Here is a 12,055-nt window from a genome sequence, read left to right on the forward strand (position 1 = left end):
GGAGGGAGGGAGGGAGGGAGGGAGGGAGGAAGGAATGTTGGCCCTTTCTTCACATCACGTACAAAAACTTACTTGAAATGGATCATAGAGCTAAAGGTAGGAACTAAAGGTATTAAACTTCTAGAAGAAAACAGGAAAAAAAATCATTGTAACCTTGGCAAAGTTTTCTTAGATGCAACACCAAAAGCATGATCTATAAAGGAAAAAGTTGATAAACTGGACTTCACGAAAATTCAAACTTTGTGAAAACACAAACCATAGACGGGCACAAAGTATTTTGAAAATAATACAATAAAAAAAAAAAGAAAATCTACATATGACAAAGGTCTTGTATCCAGGAAATATAAAGAACCCTTAGAACTCAATAATTAAATGAAAAACAACTCAACTCTTTAAATGGGAAAAAAAAATAAATTGAAAAGACATCTTACCAAAGAAAATACATAGAGGGTAAATAAGCACATGAAAAATGTTCAACATCATTAGTCACTAGAGAAATGAAATTAAAGCCAAAATATGTACTCCTTCACACATGCTAGAATGGCTAAAATTTGAAAGATTATAATAAATACTAGAGGTAGCAAAGATGAGAAACAACTGGAAATCTCACACATTGCTAGCGAAAATGTAAACTGGTACAGCCACTTACAGAAAAAAGCTTGGGGCCGGGCGCGGTGGCTCACGCTTGTAATCCCCACACTTTGGGAGGCCGAGGCGGGCGGATCACAAGGTCAGGAGATCGAGACCATCCTGGCTAATACGGTGAAACCCCGAGTCCACTAAAAATACAAAAAATTAGCCGGGCGTGGTGCGGGTGCCTGTAGTCCCAGTTACTCAGGAAGCTGAGTCAGGAGAATGGCGTGAACCTGGGAGGCGGAACTTGCGGTGAGCCGTGATAGCACCACTGCACTCCAGCCTGGGTGACAGAGCGAGACTCCCTCTCACAAAAACAAAAAAAAAGCTTGGAGGTCTCTTATAAAGTTAAACATATACCCATTCTACAACTCAGCAATTCTACTCCTTAGGTATTTAGCCAAGAGAAATAAACACTTATGTCCACATAGATACCTGTATGCAAACATTCATGGTGACCTTATTCATAAGACAGTCATCCCCCTAATCCTTGGGGGATATGTTCCAGGACCCCCAGTGGATGCTTGAAACCTGGGATAGTACCAAACCCTATAAATACTATGATTTTTCCTATTCAACACACATCTAATAAAGTTTATAAATTAGGCACAGTAAGAGATTAACAACAATGACATAATAAAATAGAACAATTTTAGCAATATATTGCAATAAAAGTTATGTGAATGTGCTCACTCATTCTCTCTCTCAAAATATCTTATTTTGTGTAATATTTTTGAACCATGGGTAACTGAAACTGCTAAAAGTGAAACCATGGATAAGAAGGGGCTACTGTAGTCAGAAACTAGAAACAACTCAAATTTTCACCTACAAGTGAATGGACAAACAATTTGTGACACAAGCATACCATCACATGTTATGCAAGAAGAAAGAATGAACCAAGTATACAGGCAACGATATGAACGAATATCAAAAGCATTTTGCTGAGTGAGAATCAGATATAAATAAGTACACACTATATGATTCCATTTATATAACATTTTTGAAAGGACAAAAATATAGAGACAGAAAACAGATTGCTAATTGCCAGATGCCAATGGCTGATGTAATCAATTGACTGCAGAAGGGCACAAAGAAACTTTTTAGCATGTTGGGGATATTCTATTTGATTGTGGTGATGATGGTTCTATAACTGTATATGATTGTCAGAACTCATCAAACTGTAAACTTTAAAGGAGTGAATTTAATATGGTGTATAAAAATTATTTCTCGATAAATTTGACTTTTAAAAATATCTTTTCTGTTCATCTCTTATCCAAGTGGCACAGAAATATTTCTACATTATTTCATCCACTATATAATTACAGGTTTCCACTGATATCCTTTGGCTCCATGAGCTCTTTGTTAAGTTCTCTGAACTAATACTTTCAAAAGCTAATTTGCTTTTTCTAAGTGTCTTGGCCCTTCTTGTACATCTGTCAATTTACAGTATTTGGTGCCTAAACCCTACCTAACTTCTCAATAGTATTCATTCCCAGGCTTCACACCTGTGTGTTCAGATTATTCTCAATGTCATCCTGGATATCTGATCAGTTATTTGTTATATATTTGATTTATAATTTTTCTGGCAAGAACTCTAAGTCAACCTATCTATGTGTTTACAGTACAAAACTATAAAAACAAGAGCTTTCAGTATTTGTCTGTTTTTGTACTGCTTTAAAAAAAAATCTTTTTTTTTTTTTTTTGTTAAAGCTAGCTCAGGTTTTATTTTGGACCCCAAAAAAAAAAGCAATTGAATTGTTCTGTAGCTGGAGGCATGGGCAAGGGTGGTCCCCAGGCAGTAAACTCTCCCACGGATGGGCTGAGGGGCTAGGGCTGAGCCTCAGGTGGGTCTCCTGTTTCCTGTGCTCCTCTGCACAACGGCCTCCCTCCGGAGATCTGGGGCAGCCGCAGGAGGGGCAGGCTGGGAGGGGCTGCTGCAGCTGTTGACTTGGGCAGGATGTCAGAGGACTCAGACACCAGCTTCCCATCGCAGTTCTAGGTCTTCTTCACAACCACAGCCCTGGTGAATCATTTCTTATTGACCTTACTTTTAACAATGAATAAAAAAGAGCCAAGTGACTGTCCCTGGCTCATCATGATAATGTCAGAAGACAACACTGAAAATCCTTAGCAAATTTTAACTACTACCCTCTTGTCTCTTTTCAATACTGCTGTGTGACAGCAGTGAGTTTCTAAGTTAGTTCACTTAGACAAGCTCAGTTTAGTGAGTACAAGGCCCAGAGTACCAGAGTCTTCAACATAGTAGGTGTCTTGCGAGTATTTGAAGATGAAAGTACATTATAAAGTCCTGTCTCTGGTTTCCTTCTTTCTACTCAACAACTGTTTTTACCAGTTAGATCAATCCAGTTAATTTTGACCTTACAGAAGTTGAAATTCAAGTTAAATTTACTGCTAGATTAAAAGAGTGAAAAGAAGGAAAGTAGCTAATCCCATTTACAACAATTTATTTTTTTTTTAATACTAGGACCAGTATTCATATATTTATACAAAATTGCTAAATATATTTTATTTTAAACATTGTCTTGATCATGTCTGTTCTAATATGTAGATATTTTATCTTATTTAGATCACTCCGGTTGTTTCCAAAAAACTAAGCTTCCTTTAATCTCTCTTCTGAACTAACCAAATTTTTTTCTTAACACTTGGGGCCACATTTATGTTCACATAAGTTAGTGTGTGGGTTAAAAGGGTAGCAGTTCTTCATTATTTTTCACCAAAACACAAGTGACATTTAAAGCGTATTTAATATTCACAATCTAATATACTCTCCTCATTCCAGACTGCCACCGAGGTAAGAGGAGGCAACTGGTTTGCATGAAACTCCACCATAAGATTTCTGAAACCCTGTATTTTCTCTCTCACCAATCCATAATACACCTCAGTTATCGTTGAGAATTGCTGCATTTATTTTATTGTTTTTTCTTACTCCTGGCTCTTTTATATCCCACACTTGTTTTCTGTCTTCTTTCACTCCACACTTAATTTATTCTATCTTGAATTTCATGCAGCCTTATAAACCAAACCACCTTAAATCCTTTCTCGAACAAGGCAAGGAATAAGTAAAGAGTCATTCTAGGTATCTGAAAAACCAATCTTTTCTCATTTACCTTAGATAAAGCCTTACAACTTTAACTTCTTGCTGCCTCTTAGCTATGCTCTACCGTACTGAATATACAAGTATTGGAAATCATGAGTTTCTCCTTTTTTGCTTTACCAATTCTCTGTTTAAAAATATTTAAGTCTGCACACAAAAACTACAGGGAAAATAGCCATGCACAATTTAAGTTTAAAAGCCCATAATAGCAATTAAATTGTTTGTACAAATAACCTACTTACTGTACAATTTTTGTGTCTAAAGTATGTGAAGTTTCGCGTGCCTTGCATACAGTTACTCAATCATTATAATAATAGCTCAGTTACAGAGTAGGAGTTTTTAAATGAGCTGATGTAAGACTACTATAGCTTAGGCATTGGCACATGAGAATTTGTTTTAGTGCTATTTTTAAAACCACTAATAAACAGCAGACTCAAGCCTCTGCTCAACTGAATCTGCCTGAGTTGTGAAATAAAAAAATGTGTAAGAGAACCACATTTTTATCTAAATCTGAAATGCCTGCTAATATACTCGGAAAAGTAGACATTTAAAATTGGAGCTTTCATAAAACAGTCTAGAGTTTAGTGTTACTAAAAGGAAAATTAGTTATAAAAGTAAAAATTGTACAACATAATAGTTTCTATTCATCCCATTTTATAGAAATAATGTCCTTTCATTTCCCCCAAAGTTATCTAACCGAGCAACAGATAATCTATAATTACTAGGATTTGCCTTATAGCAAAGTTTGATTTTTAAAAGTTTGACACTCCACTCACCTACTGCAGGACAGAGTATTGCCCATATACAGATACTAAACCAATTGTCTAAGCAATTTCTTGTATTTAGAAATTCAGTGCCACTATCATGGCTCACAATTTGGCTTATGATGCATCTGTAAGCAAACAGCCTGACAAGCACCCTAGTGTATTTCAGGATGACTGACAGGACACAGTGGCCCAAGCAAGAAGGGGGGATGGGTGCTCTTAAAGCAACATGCCAGTGAAGGGTAACATCAAACAGCAGAATCAGACCTGAAATTCTATTTTTCAGATTTACAACGAAATAATAATACACTATCCACTATCAACTTCTAAATACAACTTGCATGGTCATTATGAACCCAAAACACTATAAATCCCAAAGTAGAATTTTTGAGAATTTGTAAAAGTAGAAAGAAAAAATGTAAAACAGGCATGTTATATGATACCTCCCTGAAGTGATCAAGCTTTCAGGTTACTTAAGAATATGTCAGTTATTTTTAACAGAAATTAAATCAGGCTATCCACAGAAAAGCCATTCTTTCTTTTCCTTATAATATCAATTTTTATTTTAGATTCAGGGAGTACTTGCACAGGTTTGTTATATGGGTATACTACACGATACTGAGGTTTAGGGTATGATTGATCCCATCACCCAGGAAGTAGGCCTAGTGCCCAATGGTGAGGTGAGAAAAGCAATTCTTATCTCACCTTCAGATATTTGTCAATAGCTCTTACAATAGCAATTTAGGAATAACTAATGAAGGTAATTTAAATATCTTGAATTAATCCAAATTGTTATTGAGGATAGGGGCCAGAGATTCATGTATTTTTCCCCCTACTGCATTCCTTCCCTATGACCTACTTCATGATTAAAATATAGACCAAAAGATTAAGAAATTCCAGTTATAGATATTTCTACATTAATTTCACTTTAGAAAACATTTAAATAATATATTGGCTTCATTCTTCACATTTACAATTTTTCCTATATTATTTCACAATACTCTGCACCGCTCAATCTTTATAATAAAGCAATCATCCATATTTTAAAAACAAACAAAAAAGCCAAGTCACTCATTTTTAAACACAATCCCTCATTTAGCCAGTAGAGGGTATTATTAGATTCTGAAAGCCCACATATTGCACCCAATAACATGTATTTTTATACTTCAGCTAGGAACTGGGACACGTCATCTCGACTTTCCTTAGTAAATGCACTTGGAAATATCCCATTTTACTTTGCCCATATAAATCTGACTTTTAGAGCCCAGATTAATGTTTCTCATCTGTATCAGACTACCATTATTTCCTCCTCTATCTGCTCCATCAGCTGCATCCTCTGAAATAAAAGAAAAGCACTAGAAGACCAAGAAGTGGCAGAATTACCAAGAAGTAGCAGAATTGGGTTCAACCATCAGAAAGACTTTCCACAATCCTAAATTTTTCTGGGACAAACAAACAAACAACAATCTTACATAAAGATTCTAAACTCCATTAAAAAATCCAAAACAAATTCTGAAGAAAACAGAACTAAACTATAGGATAAAATCTCTCTTCAAAATCATACGATGTTTGCAACCTCTTTAACTCATATATTGTAATTGCCCTGTTTAATATTTGCTACATTTTCATTATATATTAGAAGCCACAGGCTAATTTTTAAAGATATATTTCCTGTTATTACAGCATTATTATATTTCTCATAAACATGCAGTATTATGACTAACAAAGTTCCCATATAATTTATAGGTTATTTATTTTACAACTTAACATTCAGTGTGGAAAGACATGGACAGCAATTTCATTTATTCTAAAAATAAAAATTTTACTATCTAATTAGCTAAAATCATTAACTCCCACAAATTTATCTTGGCTGAAGATAAAAAATGTTCTGTTTCTTTGATGCTATTATATCACAAACGTCACGTTAACTATGGCAAAAGTGAAAAAACAAGTTCAAAGAGCAACCTCTTTCTTCATGCTCTGATTTGCCACTAATGACACATCCTCTATGCTAAAGTACTAAATTTTCCAAAGAGAAAATAAATGTTAATTCTCTCCCTCAATTGTCATTCAAAATAAGAAATTACAGGTTATTTTCCTTTAAAGGGGAATTCTGTTTCTAATAATAAAAACAAGCATTGGGTTCTTCACTGAAAGAAACTGCTCTATAAGATCATTTCTCATACTCAAATGTGGTAGCTTCTTTCCTCATGTAATAACTAACAATAGCCATGTAAATATCACATTTTACATTTGGAAATAAAGTAGATCCCTTTTAACTATATTCTTTCATGAAATTTTATATCCTCAATTTTCTAAACAGATATATTCACTATAATATAAAATAGATACCTGGGCTTTTTTCTCAAATTAACTTATCGGATAAGCCACTATTCAGAAGAAAACTGAAAAGTCAGTTTTGTCAGTAATTTGCTTATCCTTTTTGCCAATCATCCACACATTTTGGAATATGTATATAAATAATTTTGTTGTTGTTGTTTCTAGTTACCCATTTAACTCTACTTTACTTTTCAACTCTGAGTTTGGTACCTGACACAGGCTCTCATGAACTATGTCTCACTCCATGGTTTTCGGTTTCCCTAGGTGCCTTAAGAACCTACATCTAAAGGCCTTATTAGTCTCAATTCTATTTGTAGATTTAAAAAAAAAATTAAGGATAATGCTTAGGGGGAGGGAGAGATTGAATAAGCAGTGAATAGATACGGCTTATTTAAAATATTCCTTTTTACTTTTAGCAAAAATATCTCCACACACTATATACTCTATCTGAATTTTCAATATATTTTGCACATACAGTAGTCCCACCTTATAGACAAGGTATGTGTTCCAAGACCCATAGTGAATTCTAGAAACCACAGATAGTTCTGAACCCTATATATGTTTTTCCTATACCTACAAACTGTGATAAACCTTAATTTATAAATTAGGCAAGAAATTAATAATAATAATTACAAAATAGAGCAATTATAACAATATGCCTGCATCAGAACTCTTGCACTTTGGGGCTAGACTGTGACAGTCCGTTTGAAAATCTAGATGGCCTCTAGGAATGACTAATGGGCAGGCAGCATATACAGTAGGACATGCTGGACAAAAAGATGATTCGTGTCCTCATTGAGACATAACAGAATAGCACAAGATCTCATTGTGCTACTCAGAATGGTACACATTTACAACTTGTGGATTGGTTATTTCTGGAATTTCCATTTCATATTTTCAGACCAGGGTTGACCTTGGGTATCCAATACCACAGAAAATGCAGCCACAGATAAGGGGCCTACTGTGTGTGTGTGTGTGTGTGTGTGTGTGTGTGTGTTTTCTTTTTTTTCTGAGACAGGGTCTCACACTGTCGCCCGGGCTGGAGTGCAAATGGCACGATCTCGGCTCACTGCAACCTCTGCCTCCCGGGTTCAAGTGATTCTCCTGCCTCAGCCTCCCAAGTAGCTGGGATTACAAGCAATTGCCACCACACCCGGCTAATTTTTTGTATTTTTAATAGAGACGGGGATTCACTATGTTAGCCAGGCTGCTCTCGAACTCCTGACCTTGTGATCTGCCTGCCTCGACCTCCCAAAGTGACTACTGTATTTCATTTATCTTCAAAACAACTTATTACTCCCCTAAATTACTTCAGTGGGCTCTTAGAAGATAATATTCACACCAATTGACAGGTATAGTGCAAGCTCTGACATAGGTTAGGTATGCTAAGTTTGAGGTGCAGTGGCATATGCAAATCGTTATGTCCCATGAGCAACTGGAAATGCAGAATCCATGAACTTTAGAGAAAAATTATGCCTAGAGATACAGATATGGTAATCTGTCCATCCATGTTACACTCTAATCCATAAGAGTAGATGAGCTCTTCCAAGATTAATTATAGAAGGAATAAGGCAGCCACATTACAAAACAAATACAGTGAAGAATATGATGAGAAGAAATGTCATAATAAGAATAGTAAGAAATGCAAAACAAACTGGGTTCAAATTCAAATTCACTTTACCCTCTTTGGCTTCATCCACAATGACCCCAATTTACCCTGTTTTCCTGATGTAAAATGAGACCTATAAAACTTCTATGAAGAGTAATTACTTATAAAATTACACATAGAATATAATGGAATGCTAATTACCATGCCAAATAATTCATTTATCAATTATTGTTATTTTGTGGAAAGATACTTTTCTTTGTGTGAAATTCTGCTTTTCAAAACCAAAATGCCATTGAACTTTAGAGGGCTGCTGTGAAACACATCAAATAGATTGCCCCTCTGATTTTTAAATGGATAAAAACGATCATGTCCACACAGCTTTATTTAGTAAATTGAATCCATGTCACCAATGGAAGTCATCTACTCCATCCATGATAATAATTTATAATTGGATAGCAAGAAAACATGGTACTAAAATGTAAGTATGTTTAGAGCTTCTTCCAAAGTTTCAACATGTTTAATAGGGAAAATTAAAGGGACATTAACACATATTAATAAACTGAGTATTTTTTTTGGAAGAGTGAGTATAGGATGGTTAAAGATAGAATACTGAACTAAACACAAACAAATGACAATAAGAAAAAATAGAAACCTCTGTGTCTTGTTCCCACATAAGACTTATGGAGTTGTGCCAACCTGCTTCATTCCAGAGCAGAGAGTCACTCAGTCACTGAGGTTATATTAGAAAGAGAGAAAGGAAATCCTTTTCTCCCACACTCTCTGTTTCCAAAGATAATAACAGAAAACTAGAGAGTGATGGATTTCACTACTAAGCAGCCATGTCTATTTTACTCATGTCTTTCATTGACTCTCTAAGTCTAGTCTACTGATTTTGTACAATAGAACAAAAGAAATATTTGTACAGAAACAAATAAAATCAATGTCGCAAAACTTGTAATATCCCTAAATTTTCCAAAATATAACTGCTGTAGTCACTAAATTAAAATTATAACATCATTCCTATTAGGTCATCAATTGTATTCAAAAGAATGAAGCTTATCACAGAGAAAGGTAAAATAATTAAATTCAGTCATAGAGCCAATGAATCACACATCTTTTACTTCAAATGATAACCCTGCCAAATCAAACAGTCTGAGTAACCCCCACACACACATCCCAAGCCAATCCAATCCACTTTTTTCCCGCTGGGTCTTGGGTGCAGAGAATCAGACTAACACAATCAGTCATGGTCCTCACTGGTGGACTAGTCCAAGAAAAGCCTGTTTTATTTTTTGTTTTCATAGTCTATATTCCCTGTCCTCAGTTTTGTTCCCCTGCCTGCTTCTTATGGTAGTTAATGGGTACATTTCCAATTAAACTTCCATAACTTTTTTTACATATACTATATATGTCTACAAGAATATATAACTTTATGTGTATGGATGTTTAAATTTACACAAATAATATTGTATTTCCCATCTATTTCTACTTCTCTCTCTCTCTTTCTCTCTCTGTTTCATTGTGTGGTGTTTTGTTTTGTTTGGTTTGGTTTGGTCTTTCTATGTTGGACTATAAAGATGTAAACACTGAATGTTTACGCACTTAGCACATAGTCCCAACCTTGTTCTCCCTTATCTTTCTCTGCTATGGAAGCAGGACATTTGATTTCCCAGCCTTCTTTGCAACTCAGAATGGCATGTGAAAGTATTCTGGCCAATGAGACAGTAAGCTTTTGCTTTCCCTATCAAAAGGACATCAGGGTCCTTGCCATGCCTTCCTTAACCTGACTGTGGTAAGGTGCCTGGAAATAAAACAATCTTACTGCAAAGCTGAAGAGGAAGGATGACAGAGCAGAACTATGGAGAAAGAACTTGGGCCCTTGATGACATCCGTTATTAACTTCTTACCTCCAGACTTCTTATTTGATAAAAATGAGTTCCTAAGTAATATAATAGATTTAGTTTGTTCCTTTATTTTCCATTGTATAGCATTTTGTCACATGCATTTATAACTATATTTTGTGTCCATATCACTAATCAAGCACATTTTGGTAATAGCCAACTCTTTGCTATAGGAAACAATGCTGTAATAAACATTCTCATACATGTCTCTTTGTGTGCCTATGCAAGAGTCCATTCTGTTATAGACTAAATTTTATCTCCTCAAAATTCCTGTGTTGAAGTCCTAAGCCCTAGTACTTCACTCAGAATACAACTGTATTTGGAGATAGGTCCGTTAAAGAGGTGATTAGGTTAAAATGAGGCTGTCAGGATGGACCATAATTCAATCTTACTGGTGTCCTTATAAGAAGAGGAAATTAGGACATAGAGAAAAAAGGACATCAGGAATGTGCACATAGAGGGGCGACCATGTGAGGAAGGTGGTCATCTGCAAGCCAAGGAAAGAGGCCTCAGAAGAAACCAAACCTGCCAACACCTTGATCTTGGACTTACAGCCTCCAGAATTGTGGAAAAATAAATTTCTCTTGCTTGAAGATCCCAGTCTGTGGTATTTTACTCTCGCAGTCCTAGCAAACTAATACAATTCAGAAGTAGAATTTCTGGGTCAGAATGTGAGTATTCAATTTCAATAAATATTGTCAAATTGGTCTCCAAAACACACCACCAGCAGAGAATGCAGGTTCATATGTCCCTACCTCCTCACCAACACAAGATATTCAACATGGGACATGCAAAGCAGATATCACTATTTTGATTTGCACTTCTGATTACCAGTGTAAATGCTAATCTCTTTTTAGTTGATTAGTCAGCCATTCAAATATCCTTCCTATAGTCAGCCATTCAAATATCCTTTCTATAAATTCCTTACTTGTATTCTTCACCTGTTTTTCTCCTAGGTTGCCTGTTCATTTCCTTACTTATTTCAAAGAATATATATTGGAAATGTAATCTTCTGTCAGTAATATTCCTTGAAAATATCCTCCCCCTCCTTCATACGCCCCTCTTTGTCTAGGATACCTTCCCTTGAACATTCTACCATCTGTAGGTGAAAGTTCCATTTTCTTCGTATCCTTACACATTCTAGGTTATTGCCATACATTAATATTTACCAATTTAATGAGTATGATAAAGTATCCCATTGTTGTTTTAATGTGTCTTTACCCAGTAACTAGTGAAAAAAACTAAGTTTCTTTTGACTTATTTATGGGTCATTCTAATTTTCTTTTCTGTGAATTACCTTTTCACATACCATTGACCCTATTGGATTGTTCCTTTTTTGATTGTTTATCTCTTCGTTATTAATTTTTTGGAGTTTTTAATAAAATCTTACGATAAATGACTTTTGTTAAATGGTATATGAGTCAACATTTTGACAATAACACCATATAAAAAAACCAGCACTGAGGTTTAGAACTCAGTGGCCTAAGAAAACGTTTATTCTTTCTTGTGGATTTTCAGGTTGGCTAAAGATTGGCTAATTCAGAATGGACCTGGCTTAGCTTGCCCCAAGCTATAGTTTTAGGATCCAGATCTGCTCCACATTTTTCTCATCCTCCTTGGACAAGTAGGCCACTTGGAGCATATTCTTCTCATGAACAGAAACACGAGGCAGGCAAATGGAAACATTCAGTAC

At 35.4% G+C, this 12,055-nt stretch overlaps 1 protein-coding gene across 1 annotated transcript in view; it reads right to left on the minus strand.

The window, feature by feature from the left end:
- The window catches only part of CTNNA3 (catenin (cadherin-associated protein), alpha 3), a 518,663-nt gene extending 514,027 nt beyond the window's left edge, over window positions 1-4,636 (minus strand). Inside the window, exon 1 of the mRNA XM_011929384.1 lies at window positions 4,525-4,636. The gene's annotated coding sequence lies outside the window, so the exon portion shown is untranslated. The remainder of the gene's footprint in view (window positions 1-4,524) is intronic.
- Between the last annotated feature and the right edge of the window lie 7,419 nt (window positions 4,637-12,055).

This window comes from Colobus angolensis, unplaced genomic scaffold, assembly GCF_000951035.1.
Source record: "Colobus angolensis palliatus isolate OR3802 unplaced genomic scaffold, Cang.pa_1.0 Scaffold12, whole genome shotgun sequence".
NCBI lineage: Eukaryota > Metazoa > Chordata > Mammalia > Primates > Cercopithecidae > Colobus > Colobus angolensis.